Below are 22,049 nucleotides of genomic sequence, written 5' to 3'. Positions count from 1 at the left end.
GACTTAAGTGGTAGACTCGCTCGATGGTCGCTAATGCTTCAAGGATATAATTTCGATATTGAATATAGAAAAGGAAAGGATAACGTCGTTGCGGATATGTTGTCACGCCTAGAATTAGTGGAGTATTTAGAATTGTTAGATAATCTATTTGATTTTGAAACCGCTGAATTCCAAAATCAAGAGTACCAAGACCTGCTAAATCTAGTACAAAAAATGAAGCTATGCTAACGGACATAAAAATAGAAAAAGGTTTAATATTTAAACGTACCAAGTTAGATATTGACTCCGAACTGGAACAAGAAATGCCTTGGAAATTATGGGTGTCAGAATCTTTAAGGCATCTTCTCATTGAAAAAGCACAAAACGAAGTAACATGTGCGCAATGTGGGATAGCTAAAACATTACATCGCTTTAAGAAATTCTATTATTTTCCCAAAATGGCGCAGCAAGTCAAATTATTCGTTAGCAATTGTAAGATTTGTAAAGAAACGAAGTCTTTAAAAAGAAGTATGCAGCCAACTATAGGAAATGAAGTAGTTACCGAACGACCGTTTCAAAAATTATGTATGGATTTCCTCGGAAAATGCCCAAGGTCGAAAAGTGGAAACACCCATATATTTATTGTTGTTGATCATTTGTCCAAGTTTGTTTTCCTCAAAGCCATGAATGAGTCCCCTACAAATAATGCTATTCAATTTTTAGTACAAGAAATCTTTAGGAAATGCATCCGAAAGAGTGAACCAATCCGTATTAGCTGCCATTCGGGCTTACTTGGAAGAGGACCATAGAGAATGGGATACATACTTATCAGATATCGAATTCGCACTAAGGTCATCCATACATTCAGCCTCGGGAGTGAATTCATTTTTTGCCCTGTTTGGGTATGAAATGTATACCAATGGTAGTGATTACAAATTAGCTAGACAGCTGCAATCACTATGTAATCACAGAATAAATTAATTAAATAGGAAAGCTGATCAGACAAAATACTGCCAAAAATTTACACGAGGCTTACGGAAAAAGTGGAAAACGCTATAATGAACGGGCACGGGTAGTAAATTTTACACCAGGTCAAGAAGCCTATTGTAGAAACCATGTGTTAAGCGATTTTGGGAACAATATTAACGCAAAATTCTGCCGTAAATACCTCAAATGTCGAATAGTCAAACCTATAGGAAATAACATGTATCAAATTGAAGACCTACGAGGCAGGCTTTTGGGGACCTGTCATGTGAAAGACCTCAAAATGTAAAAATGGACGTGCGATCTTACGGAGGGGAAGTATAAGCTAATCCAGTAGTGGTATACCGAAAGAAGCGACTAATTTTGTTGCAAACATATTGATAGAATTCGAAAAATGGGCGAAAATATAAGTCATAACCAGTTTGGTTGTTGGTTGTCGGTGTTCTGTTGGTAACTAGTTACTAAATCGCAGTATAAATCAAATGGTTTAAAACCATAAATAAAAGAAGGAAAAAAATTCTCATATCGTCCTTAAATGGATTGAAAGTCAGCCAATAAGTTAGTCGCGTGGACCACCGTTGGCCATATTGAGATGAATGGATTGTAGAAATACAATTAGATTATTTTCTTACACAAATTCGATTATTGAACTAATTGAAATAAATATAATCATATTGTGATGCGGTCCATGCAAATTCGATCTTAAGGCGTACCTCATATAGGCAATGAAGGAAAATTGTTTTTTTTTTTTTTTTTTTTTTGAACGGGATGTGTCCGTCTGTCTGTCCATCCACTAGGCTATGTCATTCCCAACCGTCCAAGCATAACCAAATAATCTATCGATAATCGAAACAAACTTACCTGCATGATTTTGGCATATCGGGAACTGATGGCGTAAACCCTTGTGTTTGATAGTTGGCGTTGCTTTGAATCCTTGAAGTGTGTAGAAAAAAAAAAACAATTGATAATGAATATTTTTTTAGTAATTGTACTCAACCACAAAAATTCAAAATTCCACATCCCAACGTTTTCCCGACTCTCGGCGATGGGTCCCGAGAATTTACCTCCTTATTGCCATACCCTTAATGCAACAAAGCATCAAGTGTCAACATATAGTAAAATCGGTGTTGGTTACGGTTGCAGCAACCGTATAAGGCTTAAAGTTTTTTCAAATACATTAGGTCATCTAAGAATAGTCTTATTTCTGAGGTGTTGCCTGGTGAAATGGACCAGTAATTTGTTTGTGACCACATCACTAGATTGTTGGCAGATATTCGGGATTATTTTTAATTATCTTAATAGTTCGTTGCAATGGCTTTATCGTTGTGAGGGAAGTTGGAAATTGTTTAGACATTTGCGAAGAAATTTTGAAATTCGTGTTTTGCCCAAAACCCCTTCTATTTCTTCTTATTTCATTCATTCACCAAGAGATGTTGGTTGCCAGACCTTTGGACTTCGATGGTAGGGCACTGGAGTAACATCCGTGCATATTAAATGCCTACGACGACTATTTCATTCATTCAAGAAGAAATGTTAGTGTTGCCAATCCTTGTGACAACGATGATAGGGCATTAGAGTAACCACTGTGTACATCAAAGGCGTAGTATGACTAGGTAGGTGTGCGACTGACACTAACACCTGAAGAATTTACACGCTCCCGTTACCATGGGACGCTCACTTTGGGACGGGAATGTTAGCCCGGCCTTGAGACATCAGGGAGTGGGAGTTCCCCACGTGTGTAAAGTAGTACCACGCACATCAGTCCTTGAACGGGGCACTCATCAATAATCGATGTATTGTTGCGTGGTCAAATCAATTGCCGGCGGCGCTCTCGAGCTAAGAGAAATGAATAATTTATAAAATTCAATGAATGAATTATAAAATCCACTGGGTATTATTAAATTTTATTTCAATAAGAATACTTACCAATGAAGTTGTTGTACGCTGTTTGGCGCAGAGATCGTTGTGTTACTGGGGTTGCCTGAAAAAGCGATAGAGAAAAAGAGTGTTGAGGGGTATGAATGTAGCTGAAGGCATTTATATGTTTTTTTAAAATGCCATGGAAAATTAGGAGAAATAGGGGAAAATGGAAACCGGTATAAAACACAAAACGCGGAAAACTAAAGGGTAGTTGTTTCATAATATCCTGTGGTGTAGCAAATAAATTTTGTTTTATTGTTGGCAAGCTTCGTCCAAATTCCAAACAAATTAGAAAAGGACATATGTGGTTAAAATTTTTAAACCAAAAAAAAAAAAAACGGTGCAAGAGATTAAAGTAACTGTTATTAAATTTCGTGTAGAGGTTTTATTGTGAGTTAACGATGGATTTCCACTGGACTCAAGTACAGCGAAAGGGGGGGGGGGGGGGGGGGGGTGATTCCTTTTGGGTCGAGAATTGAGGACCAAGTGCCTTTGTGCCGAGTTGACCAGCAAACACGCCAACAAATTCATTTAGTTTGGGTAGTCTGGTGGCGAAATTATCCAGAACACCCACTTTATCACACCATTAAAAAGAATAAAGGATAAGTGAATAACATTGAAAAGAGGTAACCCACTATGATAACCTCGATCGTTGCTAAGATCTAAGAGAGAAATTCCGTGGCGGTTATACCAACCCTCAGAATTGGAGGTGTTAAGATAAAAGAATTCTGAGAACTGTGTCGTTAAACAAATAATTTTTGTGTGTTAATGTGTTGTCTGTGTGTTTGTTCTAGTTATAAGTACTTGATTTTTAATTGTTAGGATTTTTTAAACTAGCATCTTTCTCCAATGAGATCTCTTTGGGTAAGAATTTCGTAAAGAAAAAGCTGGTCGACTAAATACGTTTTAGGTCCCCTTTATAGCCTCTACGGGAATACCTAATATTGATGACATTAGCTTTTTGTACCCTCCACCATACTATGGAGGGTATATTACTTTTGTCATTCCGTTTGTAACTCCTCAAAATACTCATGTCAGACCCAACAAAGTATATATTTTCTTGATCAGCGTAAAATTCTAAGACGATATAGCCCTGACCGTCCGTCTGTCTGTGTGTCTGTCGGTCCGTCTGTCTGTCTGCCTGTTGTAATCACGCTATCTTTCGAACAAATTGAGATAGAAGGCTAATATTTTGCACAAATGTTTATTTTGCCAGTAGGCAGGTTTCAAATTTGGTGTTTGAACTTCGTAATAAATACTTCATACCAAATGCAGAAAATTGTCTATGCAGGACCACGTCTTCGTATAGCTCCCATATAGCGGTACCTCCTAATATTCGGTATTTTGATGGTTTTAGCATCATTATTCAACGTAGTAGTTTCAAATTACCTACTAAGAGTTAATAATGGAAACTATAGTTTGTAACAGAAAATTTTCTATGCAGGTCGACGTCTTCGTATAGGCCCATATATCAGTACCTCCCTATATTCGCTATTTTGGTGATTTTAGGTACAATGCTCACCGAAATTGTTTAAGATGTCGTATTTGAAGTTGGTGATGGAAGCTACAGCCTATGACAGAAAATTATTTATGCAGGTCCAGGTATTCGTATAGCTCCGATATAACGGTACCTCCCTATGTACGGTATTTTGATGATTTTAGCTACATTATTCACCGTTTCAAGTTTCGCATTTGAATATGGTAATGGCATGTGACACGCAATGCCTATGTAGGTGCACGTAGGTGTTATCTTTTTCGAAAATTTCCAAATTCGTTCTAAATGGTAGAGGGAATTCAAAATTCTGCCCTGCCGAAATTAATGCTTCTTTACTTGTTTTTTGATTACTTTAGTTCTGGTGTTAGAAACTCCATAAAGGGATAATAGCCTGTAAAGGCAAGATACAAAATAAGAATTAAGAAACCCTTGTATTAATAAATGTTTTAATGTAGTTGTTATTTAGAAGAAAATATGTGTTAATTTGTTGGTAAACAGGGAGGAATCCTAAAGGCGATGAGGTAAGTGTGTGTGTAATGTGGGGTTTCCAATAATATTTGAAGCGGGGAGATGTGGAAACCATGGTTGGGAGGGCAAAATGTGGGAGTACTACACCAATACTCCCTTGTCAACAAAGGTTTATTGTGTGTAAATGTATGCTTGTTTTGTCTAGTAAAGTTCAACTCATGTTTGCCCTGATGGTCTAGAGAAGAGGACGGGTTGAGAACCGTAGACCCGAGACCACTAGCTAACCGGAAGGTCCCCTCTAGCGCCGCCTAACAAGATATCATAACAAGTTTTGTGTTTCAATATTTGTCTTCGATGAAGTAGGGTTCGTTTAATCTTTGTTTAAGTTTAGTTGTTTAATTAATTGTATTTAATTATAAAGAATGTTTGGCGATTTAGGGCTTATGTGTAACTAATGAAATTCACCGGCATAACGAACCATGCTAATTTGAAATGGTTGATGGGAGTGAAGGACTTAAGTGGTAGACTCGCTCGATGGTCGCTAATGCTTCAAGGATATAATTTCGATATTGAATATAGAAAAGGAAAGGATAACGTCGTTGCGGATATGTTGTCACGCCTAGAATTAGTGGAGTATTTAGAATTGTTAGATAATCTATTTGATTTTGAAACCGCTGAATTCCAAAATCAAGAGTACCAAGACCTGCTAAATCTAGTACAAAAAATGAAGCTATGCTAACGGACATAAAAATAGAAAAAGGTTTAATATTTAAACGTACCAAGTTAGATATTGACTCCGAACTGGAACAAGAAATGCCTTGGAAATTATGGGTGTCAGAATCTTTAAGGCATCTTCTCATTGAAAAAGCACAAAACGAAGTAACATGTGCGCAATGTGGGATAGCTAAAACATTACATCGCTTTAAGGAATTCTATTATTTTCCCAAAATGGCGCAGCAAGTCAAATTATTCGTTAGCAATTGTAAGATTTGTAAAGAAACGAAGTCTTTAAAAAGAAGTATGCAGTCAACTATAGGAAATGAAGTAGTTACCGAACGACCGTTTCAAAAAGTATGTATGGATTTCCTCGGAAAATGCCCAAGGTCGAAAAGTGGAAACACCCATATATTTATTGTTGTTGATCATTTGTCCAAGTTTGTTTTCCTCAAAGCCATGAATGAGTCCCCTACAAATAATGCTATTCAATTTTTAGTACAAGAAATCTTTAGGAAATGCATCCGAAAGAGTGAACCAATCCGTATTAGCTGCCATTCGGGCTTACTTGGAAGAGGACCATAGAGAATGGGATACATACTTATCAGATATCGAATGCGCACTAAGGTCATCCATACATTCAGCCTCGGGAGTGAATTCATTTTTTGCCCTGTTTGGGTATGAAATGTATACCAATGGTAGTGATTAGCTAGACAGCTGCAATCACTGTGTAATCACAGAATAAATTAATTAAATAGGAAAGCTGATCAGACAAAATACTGCCAAAAATTTACACGAGGATTACGGAAAAAGTGCAAAACGCTATAATGAACGGGCACGGGTAGTAAATTTTACACCAGGTCAAGAAGCCTATTGTAGAAACCATGTGTTAAGCGATTTTGTGAACAATATTAACGCAAAATTCTGCCGTAAATACCTCAAATGTCGAATAGTCAAACCTATAGGAAATAACATGTATAAAATTGAAGACCTACGAGGCAGGCTTTTGGGGACCTGTCATGTGAAAGACCTCAAAATGTAAAAATGGACGTGCGATCTTACGGAGGGGAAGTATAAGCTAATCCAGCAGTGGTATACCGAAAGAAGCGACTAATTTTGTTGCAAACATATTGATAGAATTCGAAAAATGGGCGAAATTAAAAGCCATAACAAGTTTGGTTATTTGTTGTCGGTGTTCTGTTGGTAACTAGTTACTAAATCGAAGTATAAATCAAATGGTTTAAAACCATAAATAAAAGAAGGAAAAAAATTCTCATATCGTCCTTAAATGGATTGAAAGTCAGCCAATAAGTAAGTTGCGTGGACCACCGTTGGCCATATTGAGATGAATGGATTGTAGAAATACAATTAGATTATTTTCTTACACAAATTCGATTATTGAACTAATTGAAATAAATATAATCATATTGTGATGCGGTCCATGCAAATTCGATCTTAAGGCGTACCTCATATAGGCAATGAAGGAAAATTGTTTTTTTTTTTTTTTTTTTTTTGAACGGGATGTGTCCGTCTGTCTGTCCATCCACTAGGCTATGTCATTCCCAACCGTCCAAGCATAACCAAATAATCTATCGATAATCGAAACAAACTTACCTGCATGATTTTGGCATATCGGGAACTGATGGAGTAAACCCTTGTGTTTGATAGTGGGCGTTGCATTGAATCCTGAAAGTGTGTAGAAAAAACAATTGTTAGTGAATATATTTTTAGTAAATGAGTTAAAAGTACTCAACCACAAAAATTCAAATTCCACAACACAACGTTTTCCCGGCTCGCAGATGTGGATCCCTGGACTGTTGGAGCAACCGTATAAGGTCTAATTTAGTTTTTTTTTCAAATACACTAGATCATCTTAGAATAGTCTTATTTCTGAGGTGTTGCCTGGTGAAATGGATCAGTAATTTGTTTATGAGCACATCACTAGATTGTTGGCAGATATTCGGGATCATTTGTAATTATTTTATTAGTTCACTGCAATGGCTTTGTCTTTGTGAGGAAAGTTGGAAATTGTTTAGACATTTGCAAAGAAATTTGAAATTCGTGTTTTGCCCAAAACCCCTGTTTAACTTAGGGGAGTGGGAGTAAGGCTTCGATAGCGGCAACGACAACGATACTCCCCAGAGTTATTATGATGTGAGGTGAATGATGTGATGATGTGATGAGAAATGTGGGTGCGATGCGGGTGATTCGCACGTGTGGTGTGAAAAGGAAAGAGAATATACAAGAAATGAAACAAAGATAAATTAGTATTAATACTTAATATAATTTATGCTTTATTAGGTTTCTTTCTTTTCAAACGACAGAATTACGTTTAGTAATTGGGGTGGCGACAGAGGCCGTGTGTTTATGCTTCCGTTTCTACGAGACAAGTGAACGCAGAGGTTCTAAGTGATCGCAGAGGATCCCTTGTCTATTTCTAATACATATGCAAATGCAGACAAGTCATCGCAGAGGTTCTGAGTGACCACTGAGGGTCCCATGTATGTATATTATTACAACTACTTCCAATGAGAGCAAGGTGAGCTTACCGCCAACAACCAATACCCAGCGGCGATCCGCTCACTACGGTATCCGCCAAGGGAATTGTAGAGGAGATGCCAGTGTGCCAATCAGCATCCGTGATTGACGAGTATTGGAAAGTTGTGGTGGAACGTATCGAACTTATACATTCCGGCCCCCTTGCTAGAACTAAGAGTCTAGCAATCTATATCATAAAGTGTTATATTAAGTTAGGAGAGAACGTAAATTCAGATTCCTAAGTGAGCTATAGTTGCAGATTTTCAAATTATCAACGCGATATGAATTATCAATAGATTCGGTCTACAATTTCAGTCTTTAGTGCATAAGATACTTTTAAATTTTAAGCGATATACATCATTTTAAGAAATGGTCGACTTCAATTTTTGGTGTGAGATTATGTTACAGTCGCGGGAGGTTCTGAACCGGTGAGGATATACCCGAAAATAGACTTTTGGGCTAGCAACGAATCTAAAACAAATTTGGACGGTTCAGCTTCAATAATCTTAGGGTATAGGTCAGCGCCAAGTAGCAAATCAATTGGGCTGTCATCGAAAGAATCCGCTAATTCCAGATCAGGAATTCGAGTCTTTAAATTACAAGTATATGGTGACAAGAACAACTTTCCTTTGACCAAGATTAACGCTTTTGTTTCCACAATTCTAGATGCGTTTCTAGGGGAAGACAACTTAAGAGAACAAACTTCTCTCGGCGATGCCGATTTAGATTTGTTTGTCAAAGAACAAGTTGAAATACCAAGTGCATTTTTAAGTTTCTTACTTATAATAGATGCCTTTGAAGAATGGTCTATTATAGCACGAGCAGTATAACTTTTCCCATTGTGAACAATATTTACTACTGCAGTTTCAAGAGCACGTGATCTTCAATGGTGTTGGGAGACTGGTCATTCGAATTATTTTTTGCAGAGAGTGGGTGCGTTTTAGAAGACTTAGGTCCTCGACTTTTGACCTTCGTAAAAGCCAGAGGGGGGTTTAAATCTCGACTTTTGACTTTGGTAAAGACCGGAGGTAAATTCTTGGATTTTAAATCGAGTGTTTGGAAAGACATGCAGGAAGGTGAAGATTTACTCTGTTTAATGTTAGTAGATACCATAGATGGGTTTGATGATGATTCTGCAACAAATCTACTAATTTGTGGCCGGTGAAGAAGGCTGTGATACCTTTGATTGCAAGATTTGCAACTATTTGTGCTATGACAATTTTTCACTACATGGCCACATGAGAGACAGTTGATACAACGTTCATTCTTTTTCACAATTAAGAATTTGCCCTCAAACGAAAGTTTTCTGAACTGTGAGCAAAGTCGGAGCATATGACTTTGGTTAGGACAAATTGGGCAATAAGTGTTTGGCCGAGGAAAAGGAGCAACACATTTTGATTCATGTACCAATGACTTTTTAATGATTGAACTAGATGTACGAACATGCTTGGATGCCAACGATCTAGTGAGGGAGCAATGAGGTGAAACACTCTTTGATGACAACGTTTTCTTTGCAGGTCTTTGAAGAGTAACATTCTTTGACAACAATGACTTATTCGAGGGAATAGGAGAAGTGACTATTTTGGGCAAGGACCTTTCTGTGGGCGGATTTTTATGTATGCTCTGAATACACTGCAAAGTTTGTATTCTGTTTGTGAGGAAAGCATCTAAGTCTGGCCAGGAAGGCAACAACGACTTATTTTTGATGCTTTGCTCCCACAACGTCAAGGTTGTTAAAGGCAAGCGCTGCTGAATTGGATCCCACTGATCCGTGGCGACGTCATAGACGGCCATTGCAGCAAGACAACTATTTACTCCACGTTGGATAGTTTTCAATCCCGAACAAGTTTCAAACATTAAAACTGGAATATCAAACAAACTTTTTATGTGACTATTCACCACGATGCGCTTATTATCATACGCATCCGACAAAGCTTTCCACGCTAAGGGGAAACTTATTTACAAATAGTGTGGTGAACAGGTCACGAAAGGTGGCCCAAGACACAAAATCTGCAGCAAAGACTTCTATGTCAAGTGGAGGTAAGGCGAAATTATTGTACTCGAAAGGAGGACTGGAGCAAGTATTGGTGGCAGAAGATTTGGAGCAAGTATTGACGTTTGGAGAAGCAGACTGCACAGGAACCGATGAGAGAGGTTCGCTCGAAAGCAAGCCTGAAGGTGGTGTCACAACTACATTATTGAGGGAAATAATAGATTCTTCTGGAGATGAGGACAGAGGAGCCACAGCAGACGAACAATTATTACTAATTGGAGATTTTAGGCGGGCAAGGTGCTTCTTTATGGTGGTCAAACACCAATGGTATGCAATAAATGCATTGTTGTATTTATCCTCAACGACATCAAAATGATCAGCCTGTGCAGTCTCGGATGCCGTGAGGTAGATCTTACACTCAGTGTATGTGTTCAGCACTTTTTCCCACAATTCTCGAATTTCCGAAAGTCGAATTTCGAGGCTGTAAACCGTGAACTTTGTGGCATCAATTTGTTCGAAATATTCTACACTCTTCAGGACAATGTTAGCGGCTCTAGAAAAACGTGTGAGCGGAGTGATCGACATTTTATTACTAAATTTATAACAAAAACTTGATATGCAATGAAAAGAAAAAAAAAGTCCAAAGGAAATAAGAAATTTCCACAAATAAAAACCTCCAAATACTTCAAATAGTTGTAAATGTTACAACAGAGTTAAATAAGAGAAAGCTTAAGAAAAGTTTTTGCTATGCGACAAAAACGAAATTTAAAAGACTAAAATTGCTCCAATAGGCAAACAAACTAAGATTTTTTTTTAACAAGAATTTTTAGTGTATGCCAAAAGTAGGGTGTTTTATTCCGAAAATACCAAAACCCCACGAAGAGCCACCAATTTTACAAACAACAATTAAATAATTGACCAAAATGTACGAAAATAGCCACAAAAACGAATATAAATGTTTCTCGTATATGTGCAAAGAACGCCGACTGTAGGGTGAATTTGTCCAAAAATTCCAAAAATCCTACAACCACTTGATAATATTTCAATAGATTATCAAAAAATAGATTCTAAAATAAATGACAAAAATTCACAATTTTTACTGTTTTACCCCACTGTGCCGAACCATCAACGGATATCGCACAAAGAGGAATAAAACACAAGCGACGTCGGCAGAGAAATGACTATGCGTAAGCAGCTAAGCACCCACACAACAAGCGACGCCACAAACGATCCAACAGTGAGAGTTGGAGATCAAAACAATTTGTTGTTACTTTTACAGTATATCAAACCGACGCTAAAAAGGGCGCGTGGAATGATGAAATATTTTTGTTGCAATTTTGGCAATGCAAATTCTCAAGTAAGAATTGACAGAAACAAACGAAGAATAATTGCAACAACAATAAATGCGCGTTAGTGACGACGACAAAGTAACCAACCGACAGATGGATGCACTGTTATTACAAGTGTGTTGTTATTGCTAATTAGAAACAAACAATTCTCGTTAAAGGGCTCAACCTTTGAAACGTGAAGGGGGATAACAACAGCGAACGTTTGGTTGGTGAGAAATTGAACAACAAATAAACCAAACGACCAAATATAAAAGAATGTGCATATATGCTGTGGTGATACAAATTTTTCTTCAACTAAGGCGTGGGAGTAGAGCAACAGCGAGGGGGATACTTTCTATTCTCACAAAGGGTTTAACATTTGAAATGAGGGTTAGAAATACAAATAACGAACGAAGCGGAACAAGAGCACCAAATATTTTTGTATGATCAACGCGACGACGGATGATCAGTACAACGAAAGCTAACTATTTTCATAACAACAGAACTACTTGTTGTAGGGGAATGCACTTAATTAACACAAGAAGTGTTAATACGAGTCGGCCAACTGACTTGTTTTTAAACGAAAGGCACATGTATGATGAACGCAACGTAGGTTGATCAGCACAACGAATGCAATTTAATGCAACGAGAGTGGACTGTATTCAAATTACAATAACACACGCGAAGGGTGATTGAAGCTCGACCAATATTATGTTTTTTCCGAATAAAAACAATTGACATATGCACTAAACCACGGGTAGCTCACTTCAAATAGAGATCTGAATTTACGTACCTGGTTTTTAGTCTAATATGTTGATGATTATGATGAGAGAGAAGGACTTCTTCATCCAATAAAGGGAGCAACGACAAGGGCATGGCTTCAATCCGGCTCGATGCGACCAATGATTAACTCAGGGGAGTGGGGAGAAGGCTTCGATAGCGGCAACGATACTCCCCAGAGTTATTATGTGATGTGAGGTGAATGATGAGTAGATGAGAGATGTGGGTGCGATGCGGGTGATTCGCGCGTGTGGTGTGTAAAGGAAAGAAAATGTACAAGAAATGAAACAAAGATAAATTAGTATTAATACTTAATATAATTTATGCTTTATTAGGTTTCTTTCTTTTCAAACGACAGCATTACCTTTAGTAATTGGGGTGGCGACAGAGGCCGTGTGTTTATGCTTCCGTTTCTACGAGACAAGTGAACGCAGAGGTTCTAAGTGATCGCAGTGGATCCCTTGTCTATTTCTAATACATATGCAAATACAGACAAGTAAACGCAGAGGTTCTGAGTGACCGCTGAGGGTCCCATGTCTGTATATTATTACAACTACAACTACTTCCAATGAGAACAAGGTGAGCCTACCGCCAACAACCAATACCCAGCGGCGATCCGCTCACTACGGTATCCGCCAAGGGAATTGTAGAGGAGATGCCAGTGTGCCAATTAGCATCCGTGATTGACGAGTATTGGAAAGTGGTGGAACATATCGAACATACCGTGTGTTTATGCTTCCGTTTCTACGAGACAAGTGAACGCAGAGGTTCTAAGTGATCGCAGTGGATCCCTTGTCTATTTCTAATACATATGCAAATACAGACAAGTAAACGCAGAGGTTCTGAGTGACCGCTGAGGGTCCCATGTCTGTATATTATTACAACTACAACTACTTCCAATGAGAACAAGGTGAGCCTACCGCCAACAACCAATACCCAGCGGCGATCCGCCAAGGGAATTGTAGAGGAGATGCCAGTGTGCCAATTAGCATCCGTGATTGACGAGTATTGGAAAGTGGTGGAACATATCGAACTTATACACCCCCTTTTTACAAATGGAATCTAGTGGTGTCAAGGCCTCAGTGATGTCACGGAAAATCTGAAAAAAGAGAGCGAAGAAATAGACATAATTATAAGAACAAAGGATATTACTCAGGTGGAAGTAAACATTGTATTTCTTCTTATTTCATTCATTCATCCATTCACCAAGAGTTTTGGTGTTGTCAGACCTTTGGACTTCGATGTTAGGGCACTAGAATAACATCCGTGCACATTAAATGCGTAATGCTAGGAACACAATTGGAGCGAACGACGAATTTTTTCGCGGCGTATGTTCGTCGTCAAAAATAAAACACATATGTGTATATGGAAGTGCACACAATCACGGCACCGGCGAAAATTTCGTCGGTCGCCGCGAACTCAATTAGCTTTATTTCTATTTCATACGCCGGCGACCGGCGAACAAAACAGTACAAGGTGGCCATACTTGTACGAATTTTATGTGTTTTAGTAAATAAAGTTACTTTTTACTTTAAAATTTGTTATGGTCACTCTACTATCTGTTACTCGTATAAAAAAACATAATTAATTTGTTTATTTATTTGTGTACTTGCGCCTGAGTGAAGATGGATATCAGTGAATTTATAATAGAGAAGATGGACATAAGTGAAATTATAATAGAGAACGTAAAGAATTATGTGTTTTTGTATAATTCATTGTAGTCAACAAATGAGCAAAAAGTAAACAACTTCATCAGTCGACGAATTTTCGCGGCTCATTTTGTCGCCGCGTAGGGCGAAATTCGTCGTTCGCTCCAATTGTGTTCCTAGCATAAGACGACTATTTCATTCATTCAAGGAGAAATGTTAGTATTGCCAATCCTTGTGACAACGATGATAGGGCATTAGAGTAACAACTGTGTACATCAAAGGCGTAGTATGACTATGTAGGTGTGCGACTGACACTAACACCTGAAGAATTTACACGATCCCGTTACCCTGGAACGCTTATTAAATTTTAATTCAATAAGAATACTTACCAATGAAGTTGTTGTAAGCTGTTTGGCGCAGAGATGGTTGTGTTACTGGGGTTGCCTGAAAAAGCGATAGACAAAAAGAGTGTTACCCTATGTTGGCTAAGTTGTGGGGTATGTTCAGTGGGTTAGCGAGAGCTAAAATGGCCGCTCTGTACATCTGACATTTAATGGGTACATTCATTTATATTTGTTTTTAAAATGTCGTGATTTCTTTTGGGTCGGGAATTGAGGACTAAGTGCCTTTGTGCCGAGTTGACCAGTAAACACGTCAACAATTAATCTATTCTGGTTAGTCTGGTGGCGAAATTATCCCGAACACCCACTTAATCACACCATTAAAAAGAATAAAGGATAAGTGAATAACATTGAAAAGAGGTAAGCCACTATAGTAATATCGATCGTTGCTAAGATCGGAGAGAGAAATTTGTTAGGATTTTTTAATGCCGAACACCTGTTTTTTTAAGTGTAATTTATTTTTCCTGAAGAATGCTAGAAAAGGGTTTCACGTAGTAAATAATATCAAATTCTTTCGACGGGAATACCTAATTGTTGCTTTAGTTCTGGTGTTAGATGATTGCTTTAGTCCATATTGGCATAATAGCCTGTAAAGGCAAGATACATATTTGAATTAAGAAATCCTTGTATTAATAAATGTTTTAATGCAGTTGTTATTTAAAAGAAAATATGTGTTAATTTGTTGGTAAACAGGGAGGAATCCTAAAGGTGATGAGGTGAGTGTGTGTGTAATGTGGGGTTTCCAATAATATTTAAAGGGGGAGGAAACCATGATTGGGAGGGAAAAATGTGGGAGTACAACACAAATTCTCCCCTGTCAAAGCAGGTTTATTGTGTGTAAAAGTATGCTTGTTTTGTCTTGTAAAGTTCAACTCATGTTTGCCCTGATGGTCTAGAGGAGAGGACGGGTTGAGAACTCGATACCACTAGCTAACCGGAAGGTCCCCTTTAGCACCGCCTAACAGGGATCATAACTAGTTTTGTGTCTCAATATTTGTCTTCGATGAAGTAGGGTTCGTTTAATCTTTGTTTAAGTTTAATTGTTTAAATAATTATTTTTAAACAAAAAGAAAATTTAATAAACGCATTAAAAAACATTTAAAAACAATTCGGCTTTTTTGTTTTGCTTGCTGTTGTCGGATGGCGGGAGCCACACATCCAATCTTCTCACCAGTGAAAATTTAAACGGTCCTATTTTCATACGAAAATTTTCCAGGAAGTTTTTGATTTTCATGTTTTTTTTTTTTTCTTCTCCTTCCTATTGACATTTTTGCATTCGGTTGCACAAAACAGCTGTTTTGCAGATGGTTGGCAATATTCTTCTTCTTCTTTTTGTACCCTCCACAATAGTGTGGAGGGTATATTAAGTTGGCCATTCCGTTTGTAACACCGAAATGTACATTTAAGACCCTACAAAGTATATAAATTCTGGATTAACATTAAAATTCTATGTCGATTTAGCAATGCCCGTCCGTCTGTGGAAATCACTCTACCTTCCGAACGTAATGAAGTATGTTGATAAAATTTTACTGAAATGTGTATTATGTCTGCAGGACTTTTTTTACGTTTTCGTATAGCCCCCATATAACGTTACCTCCTTATATTCAGTATTTTGATGATTTTAGCGACATTATTTACCAGAATTTTTTTAAATTGGGCATTTGAAGTTCGTAATGGATACTACATCCCAAGACAGAAGATGAGCCATGTAGGTCCATGTCTTCATATAGCCCCCACATAATGAAACCTCCCGATATTGGGTATTTTGATGATTTTAGAGACATTATTTATCGAAACTATTTCAAATTTGGTATTTGAAGTTCGTAATGGATACTGCAGAATATGCTACAAAATTGTCTGTGCAGGTCCATGTTATATAGCCCCCATGGTACCACCCTATATTCGGTATTTTGATGATTTTAGCTACATTATAAAGAATTTTTCAAGTTTCGCATTTGAATATTGTAATAGCTTGCCATAAGATTTTAACAGAATTTTTAACGGATTTAATTTTTTTGAAAATTGCCAAATTTGTACCAAATGGTGGAGGGTATTCAAAGTTCGGCCCGGCCGAACTTACAGCTTTTTTACTTGTTAATTTATTCATTTTTAAGCTTAACACTGTATAAGACGCACCCCGCAAGATGTAGAATGAGTAATGTCTTTAATAAATATAACCTCACAGCAAATGTTTTGCATCCGCTATATAAGGGTGAAAGGCTGGAGCCAAGCAAAAGCAAAAAGTTGAAGACTTTTTACTAGAAAATCTTGATGAAGATGGTTTGCAGTTATATTCAGAATACAAAAATGCATCAAGATTTGTTGCCTTACTATCGGATGAAACGTCTACACTTTGGCTATTCCAGGAATTGGCTGCAAATAGACACAAATAATTAGCGATACTTGCAAAAAACTACTGATGATACCAGCTTCAACAACAGAAATTATTAGAAGTTTATTTTTCTTTTAGAATTAATGAAAGAAAAGACGTCTCGATGTTAATAGAGGATACTGATTGCAGCGAAAATGAAAATAAATTTTAATAACAGTATGTACCTGTTTAGATACCTTTGATTTTATATGTATTTTAAAAGAATTATTTATGTCTTTGAAATTAAAGAATAACGGGTTTTCATTTCGTTCCTTATTTTGTCGAAAACCTAGTTTTATACGGTAGGTTTACGACTTTTCTGAATGTGTAATATACTTCGGAAACGTATGTCAGATACGCATAATATGCGACGGGCCACCTCTGTTATCCATCTCTGCAGTTTATGTAATTTACTTTGTCAAATTTCACTGCATAGAGAGCGGGTTCCCATCTCTGATTTGTGTATACATCCTGGATTAAAAAGTTCAAATTTTGACAATGAGCTGTTGTCAAATTAAATATTTTGAAAAATTGTGAACATTTGATTGCAGTCTTTGCCTTCTTCATTCTCCCATGGACCTGGCGCATTTGGGAAATACGGCCACAAAACACTTTTCCATAGTGGATAGGTTGAATATTTGTGTGCGCTACGTCAAATTTTAGGTAACGTTGTTACCGCAACAATGGTAGCTGAATACAGGTAGATGCATCAGCACTTGTGAACGATAATATATCAAATACAAAAAAGTCTTACTTTTTAAACATGCAACAATTTGTTTTGTTTATGTTACATATTTCACAAAATAGTAAATATTGGGGAAAATCTACAAAATATCAATGGAATATTTGGGGTTTTCTACAAATTTGAAGTAAGATACATTGACAATATCGTTTTATCGCAAAATTAGGTATTTTGTTTCCCGCTAACGTCTGCATAAATTCCACATTTCTGTTGCATCTAAATTCGAAATAATTTCAATTTTTTCTTGTTTATTCAAAACAATACACACATATATGTTCTAACATAAAAGGGACACCAAAAGAAAAAAAAAACTGTATTTAGGAGGTACCTTTGTTTTAAATTCTGCAATTATGCCATGGTTCATTGTACAAGCAGCTGTGTTAATTCGGCTTCAATTTTCAGGAGGTTCCCAGAGCCAGATTTGCGTCCTGACCACCAGTGGAATATCGGGAAATTGGACAATTTGTTTTACCAAAAACTGATTTGAGGAACATGTTATAAGGGAAAGAACTCGTAAAGGCTTCCACTTTCATTTGGCATTCACAGTTTTTGGACGTTTTTATAAGAAGGTTTAATGAGGAAGATTTCCGTCCTGCTCACCAGTGGAATATCAGAAAATTGGAAAATTTGTTCTACCAAAAACTGATTTGGACAGGAAGATTTATGCATGTGTCCCGGTGCCGTTTAATGATTCTTTGGAAATCAACATTTTATTCTTAGTTTTGCTTGTGTCCAACTATTTTCTTTTGCGATATTATGTATGGAATTAATAACAGGGGTATGATAATTCATTATCAAACGACATTTATTATTTTATGGAAATTTTCATTCATAATTTTATAAATAAAATTTTTTAAAATCATAGAAACCATGTGTTAAGCGATTTTGGGAACAATATTAACGCAAAATTCTTCCGTAAGTACCTCAAATATCGAATAGTCAAACCTATAGGAAATAACATGTATAAAATTGAAAACCTAAGAGGCAGGACTTTGGGGACCTGTCATGTGAAAGAACTTAAAACGTAAAAATGGAAGTGCGATTTTACGGAGGGGATGTATATACTAATCCAGTAGTGATACACCGAAAGAAGCGACTAATTTTGTTGCAAACATATTGATAGAATTCGAAGGAAAAAAAATCTCGTATCGTCCTTAAATGGATTGAAAGTCAGGCAATAAGTTAGTTACGTGGACCACCGTGGGCCATATTGAGATGAATGGATTGTAGATATGCAATTAGATTATTTTCTTACCACAAATTCGATTATTGAACTAATTGAAATATACATAATCATATTGTGATGCGGTCCCGGCAAATTCGATTTTAAGTGTTTTTTTTTTTTTTTTTGAACAGGATTTGTCCGTCTGTCTGTCCATCCACTAGGCTAGGTCATTCCCAACCGTCCAAGCATAACCAAATAATCTTTCGATAATCGAAACAAACTTACCTGCATGATTTTGGCATATCGGGAACTGATGGAGTAAACCCTTTTGTTTGATAGTGGGCGTTGCATTGAATCCTGGAAGTGTGTAGAAAACACAATTGTTAGTGAATATATGTTCAGTAAATGAGTTAAAAGTACTCAACCACAAAAATTCAAATTCCGCAACACAACGTTTTCCCGACTCTCGGTGATGGGACCCGAGCATTTACCTCTTTGTTGCAGCCCTGCTCAAAACCGTGTTCTAGAACATGAGCCGGAAAAAAGAGATAATTTAAAGAAAATTATAATTCTGTTTTTCTTTATATTTTACGATTCCATTTAATTGTTTTTAAACATGAATGTTTGCCAAAATAATTTATAAAGCAAATGGATAAAAATATTTGTATAAATAATGACTTAACACTGTTTTGTTCTCGATTTAAATAAGCCAAGAGAAATAATTTCTCTTGATTGCCATACCCTTAATGCAATAAAGCATCAAGTGTCAACATCTGGTAAAATCGATGTTGATTACAAGGTCGCAGATGTGGATCCCTGGACTGTTGGGGCAACCGTATAAGGTCTAATTTAGTTTTTTTTTTTTTTCAACTGCACTAGGTCATCTTAGAATAGTCTTATTTCTAAGTGTTGCCTGGTGAAATGGACCAGTAATTTGTTTATGACCACATCACTAGATTGTTGGCAGATATTCGGGATCATTTGTAATTATTTTATTAGTTCAGTGCAATTTCTTTGTCTTTGTGAAGAAAGTTGGAAATTGTTTAAACATTTGCGAAGAAATTTGGTTTTGCCCAAAACCCCTTTTTACAAATGTAAACTACTGGTGTCAAGGCCTCAGTGATGTCACGGAAAATCTGAAAACAATGGAGCAAAAAATAGACATAATTATAAGAACAAGGAATATAACGAATATGAGTAGAGTTCAGGTGGATGTAAATATTGTATTTCTTCTTATTTCATTCATTCATCCATTCACCAAGAGATTTTGATGTTGCCAGACCTTTGGACTTCGACGTTAGGGCACTGGAGTAACAACCGTGCACATTAAATGCGTAATGCTAGGAACACAATTGGAGCGAACGACGAATTTTTTCGCGGCGTATGTTCGTCGTCAAAAATAAAACACATATGTGTATATGGAAGTGCACACAATCACGGCACCGGCGAAAATTTCGTCGGTCGCCGCGAACTCAATTAGCTTTATTTCTATTTCATACGCCGGCGACCGGCGAACAAAACAGTACAAGGTGGCCATACTTGTACGAATTTTATGTGTTTTAGTAAATAAAGTTACTTTTTACTTTAAAATTTGTTATGGTCACTCTACTATCTGTTACTCGTATAAAAAAAACATAATTAATTTGTTTATTTATTTGTGTACTTGCGCCTGAGTGAAGATGGATATCAGTGAATTTATAATAGAGAAGATGGACATAAGTGAAATTATAATAGAAAACGTAAAGAATTATGTGTTCTTGTATAATTCATTGTAGTCAACAAATGAGCAAAAAGTAAACAACTTCATCAGCTGTTTTATAATTTCGTCGGTATTGTGTTCCATACGACGAATTTTCGCGGCTCATTTTGTCGCCGCGTAGGGCGAAATTCGTCGTTCGATCCAATTGTGTTCCTAGCTTAAGACGACTATTTCATTCATTCAAGAAGAAATGTTAGTGTTGCCAATCCTTGTGACAGAGCTGTGTCGTTAAAAAAATAATTTTTGTGTGTTAATGTGCTGTCTGCGTGTTTCTTCTAGTTATAAGTACTTGGTTTTTAATTGTTAGGATTTTTTAATGCCGATCACCTGTTTTTTAAGTGTAATTTCCTGAAGAATGCTAGAAAAGAATTTTACGTAGTAAATAATATCATATTCTTTCTTTCTTAAGTGAGCCTTCTTAGGGTAAGAATTTCGTAAAGAAGAAATTGGTCGACTAAATATAATTTAGGTCCCCTTTATAGCCTCGACGGGAATACCTAATTATTGCTTTAGTTCTGGTGTAAGATGATTACTTTAGTTCTGGTGTTAGAAAATCCATATAGGGATAATAGCCTGTAAAGGCAAGATACAAAATTAGAATTAAGAAATCCTTGTATCAATAAATGTTTTAATGCAGTTGTTATTTAAAAGATAATATGTGTTAATTTGTTGGTAAACAGGGAGGAATCCTAAAGGTGATGAGGTGAGTGTGTGTGTAATGTGGGGTTTCCAATAATATTTGAAGCGGGGAGATGTGGAAACCATGGTTGGGAGGGCAAAATGTAGGAGTAAAACACCAATACTCCCTTGTCAAATCAGGTTTATTGTGTGTAAATGTATGCTTGTTTTGTCTTGTGAAGTTCAACTCATGTTTGCCCTGACGGTCTAGAGAAGAGGACGGGATGAGAACCCGATACCACGAGCTGACCGAAAGGTCCCCTCTAGCGCCGCCTAACAGGGATCATAACAAGTTTTGTGTTTCAATATTTGTCTTCGATGAAGTAGAGTTCCTTTAATCTTTGTTTAGGTTTAATTGTTGAACTAATTATTTTTAAACAAAACGAAAATTTAATAAACGCATTAAAAAACATTTAAAAACAATTCGGCTTTTTTGTTTTGCTTGCTGTTGTCGGATGGCGGGAGCCACACATCCAATCGTCTCACCAGTGAAAATCAAAACGGATCTATTTTCCTACGAAAATTTTCCAGGAAATTTTTGATTTTCATGTTTTTTTTCTTCTCCTTCATATTGACATTTTTGCATGCAGTTGCAACAAAACAGCTGTTTTGCGGATGGTTGGCAATATTCTTCTTCTTCTTTTATACCCTCCACAATAGTATGGAGGGTATATTAAGTTTGCCATTCCGTTTGTAACACCGAAATATACATTTTAGACCCTACAAAGTATATAAATTCTTGATCAGCATAAAATTCTATGTAGATTTAGCAATGCCCGTCCGTCTGCGGAAATCACTCTACCTTCCGAACGCAATGAAGTATGTTGATAAAATTTCACTGAAATGTGTATTATGTCTGCAGGACTTTTGGGCGATGTAGGTCCACGTCTTCGTATAGGCCCCATATAACGTTACCTCCCGATATGCGGTATTTTGATGATTTTAGCGACATTAGTTACCGGAATTTTTTTAAATTAGGCATTTGAAGTTCGTAATGGATACTACATTCCAAGACAGAAGATGAGCCATGTAGGTCCATGTCTTCGTATGTGGGGGCTATACGATACCTCCAGATATTGGGTATT

The 22,049-nt window shown here is 36.8% G+C and overlaps 1 protein-coding gene across 15 annotated transcripts in view; it reads right to left on the bottom strand.

Moving 5' to 3' along the window:
- The window catches only part of LOC109613991 (uncharacterized), a 60,300-nt gene extending 40,441 nt beyond the window's left edge, over positions 1 to 19,859 (bottom strand). For 8 of the 15 annotated variants that reach the window (XR_009341553.1, XR_009341550.1, XR_009341551.1 and 5 more), the window contains exons 1-8: positions 18,953 to 19,859; positions 18,813 to 18,884; positions 14,238 to 14,292; positions 12,564 to 13,298; positions 7,315 to 7,462; positions 7,175 to 7,246; positions 2,890 to 2,944; positions 1,825 to 2,799 (exon numbers count right to left, since the gene is read on the bottom strand). The gene's annotated coding sequence lies outside the window, so the exon portion shown is untranslated. Of the gene's footprint in view, positions 1 to 1,824; positions 2,800 to 2,889; positions 2,945 to 7,174; positions 7,247 to 7,314; positions 7,463 to 12,563; positions 13,299 to 13,351; positions 14,170 to 14,237; positions 14,293 to 18,812; positions 18,885 to 18,952 lie in introns of those variants that run through there. The other 7 variants (XM_059118481.1, XM_059118478.1, XM_059118477.1 and 4 more) reach the window with 7 other exon arrangements.
- Between the last annotated feature and the right edge of the window lie 2,190 nt (positions 19,860 to 22,049).

This window comes from Musca domestica, unplaced genomic scaffold (genome assembly GCF_030504385.1).
Source record: "Musca domestica strain aabys unplaced genomic scaffold, Musca_domestica.polishedcontigs.V.1.1 13, whole genome shotgun sequence".
Classification (NCBI taxonomy): domain Eukaryota; kingdom Metazoa; phylum Arthropoda; class Insecta; order Diptera; family Muscidae; genus Musca; species Musca domestica.
Note: the sequence above shows the minus strand (reverse complement) of the source record. Positions and strands in the feature narration are given on the sequence as shown.